A 7,101-nucleotide genomic window follows, 5' to 3' on the forward strand; every position below is an offset into this window, starting at 1 on the left:
TCTGCCGGGACGCCCCGTCCGGGCTCCGCCGTCTCCGCCCGCCCGCCCGGCTCCCGCCGCAGCTCCCGGCCCTTCCCCGGCGTCACCGTGAGAGACCTGTGAGTACTTCACCGCCCGCTCCTGCTGCTGGTGCCTCTCGGGGCACCGCCTGGCTGGTGGGACCAGGCCGCCAGGTGTGCACTGTCGCCGAGGAGAAGCTTCCCTTCTTCGTTGTCTCTCCTGAAAACCTGCATCTGGCTGTTCCCGCTGGGACTTTTCACTGGTTAGGGTTTTTTTTGTTCTTCTATTTGGGCAACTAAACTAGGGATTCTGTCTAAAGCATGACACTAACTTTGGTCCTTAATCCCATAGGCGAGTAACTGTTTGGAGAAGGGTATTTGATTTTCTTCAGTTGTTTCAGTCCCTCCGGGAAGTGCATTGGTCTGTGTGTCTCTGAGACCTTTGAAAGAGATTTCAGGTAGTTGTTGTCGTTTAGTGGAGTACAAAACAGATTATACTAGGTTGCCCCCTGAGGTTCTAAATCCCTTCTCCTTCATCAACTTCTGTTCTTACTTGAATATGAACTCATTGCCAGAATTATTGGAGAACTAGATTCAGAAACCCAGGAGATCTTCGTATGTCCTGGCTCCAGCAGGGCATCCCTCTGCATCCTCTCATCTGCACTACAGGAGACTGGAAACATAAAAATTGCCCTGGATATTGCTGGTTGGGGTATGGACGGCTTTCATGGCCTTCTTGCTGAGTCCTGCTTGCTGCCCATTTTGAATTGTGTGTTCAGCTGGACGTGCACTTCATTGGCTCCCCACCATAATTTTGTTAACACGTGCTTTCCTTCATTTACCAAATCAGGCAAAGAAATTGCTAGAAGAATTTTACCAAATATATTGACTGAGACTTTATGCAGGCTAATCAGGAGATGTGAAGTCATGGCTCTCACAGCTCTCAGCTCCTCTGTATTGCCCTGGTAACACTGTGCAGACTGGAAGGAAGATGCCCTGGGCAACGTAACTCTTGTTTTCTGAGCTCAACACCTGCTAAACTTCACCACAGCCTGGAATATTAGCATACACCTTACCATTTTACACTGCAGAGACAAACTTTTTTTAAAGGACCGGTTTAGGGGTGGTGCGATACTCTTCCATGCGAATTACTTTTAAATCAACACAGAATTCTGCTACAGACCATGGCAGCATCTGTATCGCCATAAGGAGATTTCTGCCAAGAGTTAGTGAGGAAACGTGGTGTTTGTATTCCTCAGAGTCCAATGCTACGGCATCGTGGGTCCCTCACAACCACGTAGCAATACAGTGCACACCTAACCTGAGCATTAACTCTTAAGTTTCCGATAACACCGAGAGTTATGGACTAAACATCACTGTGGGTTTGTGATGGATTTACATCGACTGTGTTCTTGCTTTGCTTAGCAAATTTAAAACCCCAGCGGTATCAATGCATACACAGACCTGAATGAGAGACTAAAGCCTTGCCCCTGCAAATACTGATGTGGAATATTGAGCACACGATTTACCCTTTTAAAGATAACTGCTTTCAGTTTTTAAACACACACGTTGCAGGGTCTGAGCCCATCAGACAATAACAAAAACAGAGCAGTGTGTCTGGAACTAGTTTTGTTCTATAAAGAGGTGCAGCTCTTATACCGTCTCCATTTAAATAAAAGCTATAATATTGTTGTTGTGATATGTAGTTTTGGTACAAGAATGAAATATTCTGTATTTCATCATTGCAACTTTTTTTAAACAGTGTAACCTTGTAAACTGTAAATGTATTTAAAAGCATGTATTTTGCAAGAAATCTACCGAAGTTGGCTTGTTATGTGGTTTGGTCCCTTTATTTGTTTCATGGTTACTTTATTTTTTATTTTAAATGATAATGTTCAACTGTATTTGGCACCCAGCTCATAGACACGCTACACCCTCACTCAGCCCTCTTGTGTCTAGCAAATGAGTCAACAGATACTAGCCCAAATCCTTGCCCTCACTCTCTTTTGTCTCAAATTAAAGAACTGAAAAACAACCCCCACATACAGACGTGCCTACACATATCTTTGCTGTAGAGCCTTCAGAAGCACTGCAGGATTTGGGCTTTGACCAAAAGATGAAATCTTTTGGGGCAGTTCATAGCTAGTGTTTAAAATCAAATCAAAACTGGTGTCTTGGGGAGAGGGAGGGAAACGCACGCCTTGGAAAGGAATTTTTTTTAACAAGCCAAACTTCTTGATAGATAGCTTTGTGTCATGGCAGGTTGGATCCACTTATAACCAAAATCTGGAACAATTACACAACAAGACCTCTTGGAAGAAGCCAGCGCTAACTGTGTATGTACTAGTAAACACAGCATCATCCTACCAAAAACTTAACTCGCTGCTGATGTAACAAGGTTTCATTGAGGTCAGTGGGGCAGCACCCAACAATACTAGCAGGAAGTGGGGCCCATTTTTAAAAATATTTTTATATTTAATCTCATCCTTCAGTATACTTACTTGTTGCTGTGCTTTAAAAAATAACTTGAGAGAACGCTGTTACTGATGTCACTGGCTTCAGGGTAAAAGTGTAAGTTGGTTTTTGCTATGTTTTGTTTTCCAGGAGCAAAGACCTAGTCCTGAACTTTAAGACTTGGAAGTGCTCAGGATCAGGCCTGAACCTCATCCCAATGAAAAGAGAAATCTATAGCACTTGTTTACCATTTTTATTTTGTATTTATGATTTCACTTAAAAATAAAAACATCTAAACCAATCCCTGGACAGGGTTACTGTTTTTTGTGAAAGGCACTGGATTGTTTGGGCTCAAGAAGGCGGGGTGTGACATCGGTGCCCAAAGGGCAACCTTTACCCAGGTTACCTTTGTGGGGAGAGCTGGGTCACCTCTGGGGAAGCGAGAGCTTCCCTTGCAGAGCAGTCAGCATCTCAGCTCTCCTCTGGAGCCTCAGACAAAAGAGCAAGTAGCGGTGGTTGGTCTTGTGATGCGAGCACATTAGGAAGTGGTCTGGGAGTCCCAACTATTCCGAGAACGGCTCTAAGCATGAAGCTCTTCAAGCTTTCAATTCCTACACGTTTAAACTAAAAGGAAGAAAAATCCCACTGCAGCTTGGATCAGCCCCAACCTGACCTGATACCCTAATCCTTTCTGCCACCCAGGTTTTTTTTTCTAAAGTGCATTCAAGCTGGGGGAAAAACATTTTCACAGTTGCATCGGAACAGAACCTGTGAAAAAAATGGCTGTTAAAGGAAACTGTAGAGGCTAATTGCTAGTGGGGAAATGTGCCTAAGTTATATGACTGCCAGGGAGGTCTTTCAACGTTTTGCAGATTCCCCCCCCCCAAGATTTTCAAGCTTTTCTAACAAACTATTGCTTTAAAAATGAGGAAAAAACATCTTCAAAGACTTCATTTTGCAGCATTCTTGCCAGCTTGGTTGAGATTAACAAAAGCTCCTTGCCACCCTCCCATTGCTATGCACATGCTGAGCTGGAAAAAGGGCGTCTGCCGGCTTGGCCTTTGTCCTGCTAAATGAACCATTTCATAGTTATGAATTTGAAAGTAACCTGCAGTTCATACCCTGCAAATCTGGTTAGATCCTGTCTGTGCAAAGAAGGGAAATGCACCAGGCAGAGGGAAAAGGAAGCTCAATCAGTCACGTTTGCTGCAGGATGTTTAAGGAAATATTTCCTTTTCCTGCACAAAGATGTTTGTTGGGCATCTGCTCTTTGGAACGTACTGAAACATTTTATTCTTGGAATAAGAAACCAGTGTAACTCCAGATTTTTATTTATAAATCCATTCCCTGATCAAATACTATGCAAGGAAATTGTTCTTTTTCCTTGGCCATCTTTCAAACCACAAATGCAGGTATAGTCTCTTAAACTTTCCCCAAACTGAGACTGAACCATACATCTGTAATGCTAAATGAGAATCCTGCCTGTCAGAAGCCATACGCCACATGTAAGTGCCATATTCATGCATATATCCAGCAATATATTAATGCAGTATTCAGCATCAGATGATACCCACAATGCATCCTTTTTTTGTTTTGTATACTAAAGAAGAAAATCATGAATTAAGTACACGTTTGAGGATTTTCTTTTGTAAGTCTGCTTGGTAAGACACAGCGAATATTTCTGCTGTATTAGATTAATCAGAAGACAGCAGGTGAATTCTGTTTTCAGGTCAAATACTGCATTTGTTTTACCTGTAGACTGATTGTGATAGGATAAATCATTCCAAAAGCAGAGCCTCAATGGGGCCTCATATTTATATTTTGGAAGTAACCAAGTTCTATCATTCTTATTTTGATCAGGCCTTCGTGCGTGTGTCTGTCTGTGTGACTGCTCCAGACTGTTCTTTGCAGACTCTCTGCAGGAACAGGCTCTCTGTCCAGAAAACCCCTTCTTCTTCCTACCACAACCTCCAGTTATAAGAAAAGGACAATTTCAACCACTGCGTCACTGATAAAACCTCCCATAGCAACAGCGAAGGTTTTACAGTTGCTTGGATACACAAGCCTTGCTTCACCTTTTCTTTTTCTTAAACACAGATTGAGACATTCTGCCATGAATCAGTTTAACAGAGTCCTTTGTCTGTGGCATTTTGGGATTTTGTTTACAACACTGAGCTTCCCCCTCCTTCCAAAGTTCACCATGTAGCTTCAAACCAAAATCTGCCAAGGAGAGGTAGCGAGTAGTAGGACTTAACGTGGAAACACATGTGTTATGTTGAAGGCATCTGTCCAAGGCTCGTGCCAATCTTCTCATCACGCTTGATTCTACCTGCACCCCAGCCACTCTTATATTGCCCTGAGGTATAGTTTTGCCTCACTGAAACTGGCGCCTACTGGTTGGGTCACTGATCACCCCAAGATACTGGGACCCAGAAGGTTTGCCAAGGCTATCCCATAGAAACTGCAAAGGAGTTGTCACAACTGATTATACATGTTATGATCTCGATTACTTCAACACACAGTCACAAACATCCTCTCTGCCATTTATTCATACATGCACACACAGGGAGATTCATGTAGTCCTTTACAAGTTTGTAAAATAAATGCAATATTGTACATCCATATTTTGACTGACACTTGAACTGGGCAGACCCTATAGTCACTCTCACCAGTACCACACAAATAAGCTCAGGATAATGGGGGAGCATATCACACAAACTTTACCACTTACAATGTGAAAATACTTATCAGTAAGAATGTGTTTTAAAAGTTCTCTAGGAAAATGAACATATCAATGAGCTTGGATGTTAAGCAGCCTAAATATAATTAACTGATGCATTTACTGAACTACTGGCTTTAGCTTTTTGTTTTGAGAGTAATGGGATCATACAGCATGAGAAACTGTACATACAGCACTGGTATTCTTAAAGCAAAAGAAGAAGAGTGAGCCTTGAAATGACTATCTAGCTGTTTTGGTTTCAATCTACAAAAGGAAGAAAAAGAAACACAGCTCACTCCATGACCAACAGAGTGTTCAACAAGGCACACCAATCTCATGACGTTAATATAGGAGAGTAAATTAAGAGAAGACCTCCTCCAATACCCAGTACAGAACAGTACAAAAGGACTTTGACCGACTAGAAAACCAGGCAGAAAATGAAATAAGCTGCATCTTGTACTCTGATCCTCCTCAGAGCATCTTGAATGGTGAAGGCCATTCACATTGACTAGAGCCCTGGCAGCAGCTGGCAGAGTATTCACATCAGGTACGAGATGCTCCCGAAGCCTAGCTGAGGTGCCATTCACACAAGTTACTATTTCTTTTGGAAAAAAATATGCTTAGTTTAGACAGGCTGAAGTGCCTCAGTGCTATTATGTACAGCAACAGTGGCGGATCCATTCCTTCCTACACCTCAGCTCCAAGTCCAGGGAGGTTCCCTTCTGGTGGTTCCTCCAGGCTGCGCCAGCCAGACTGAGAGTTTGCATGACACAGGGAGGTGCTCTGGTATACACAAACATAACAGATAAGATGAAGCCAGTTCATGTTTATTTACAGCAGAGAACAAAAGTAAATGTTTAAAGTAGCTGATTTTTACAGGCAAACAACAGATAAGGCTCTCAAAAGTGACTCTGATCCAATGAGCAAGCTGTGAACTCTGTGTCAGTTGTAACATCACTATGCATCACTCATTGCTGGCTAAGTCCTGCAAGGAGGTAAGTTACATGTGTGCAAATTTACCAAGCTAGGAGATGCACAAAAACAGATCCTACAATGACATTTTTAACCTGGTAGCAAAAATAGTTTGTGATGTTAAATGCGTTTTGGATTTCAGCTGTGTATGTTCCTAAAGTTTCAACCAACCAGGTTAGCTGACAGAGGTCTGAGTGACATTCATCTTGATCTCATACCAGGCACCATGGCAATTAATCAAATTGTATGTAGGTACCTATGGGCTCTATTCCCGCTCCCAAACACACTCTGACCTGAATCGATCCCTCTCTGTTACACCCATACATAACTCATTAGCATTAACGGTACTTGTAATCAGAATACTTCCACAGAAGGTTAAACCTTAAGTGAATTTAGGCTCGGGCACAAAAGAGATCACTCAGGAAAGAAAAATAGGTGCTCCTTGACAAGAGCATATGTGAAATCTCGAAATGGTACAATTCAGTTTCAATATAGCTTCACATATTTGAAGGATCGGGGAAAAAAAACAACAATCACAATTCTTATCAGCTCTAACAAGTGCCTAGCACAGCAGAATTCTTGCTGTATGTATATTTTTAGATTACTCTTCGAGTTATAATGTTCTGTCCTTACTGTATCTCTCTTGTTAGAATTAGGATATCTGCTGCAGCAGTTTGGATGACCTTTAGCCTGAGCTACAAAACCTTTAACAGTTTCCAATTATAACAGCAATCTTTCATTCTATAATACAAATAAACCCAAGTGTTATCTCAACACAGAAGACTCACATGAATACCCGATGACTGCAGAATGATTTCACCATTTTTTTTCTCGATAATTTCCTGCTATTATTTCATTGGAGGCGACTGCCAAGATCCAAGCAACATAATACATTTCACTGTTTACATCTACTTTATTTTTGTTATACTGTTGACATTTAAAAATGTTCACATGCAA

This window comes from Aptenodytes forsteri, unplaced genomic scaffold (genome assembly GCF_000699145.1).
Source record: "Aptenodytes forsteri isolate BGI_AS27 unplaced genomic scaffold, ASM69914v1 Scaffold79, whole genome shotgun sequence".
Taxonomy (NCBI): Eukaryota; Metazoa; Chordata; class Aves; order Sphenisciformes; family Spheniscidae; genus Aptenodytes; species Aptenodytes forsteri.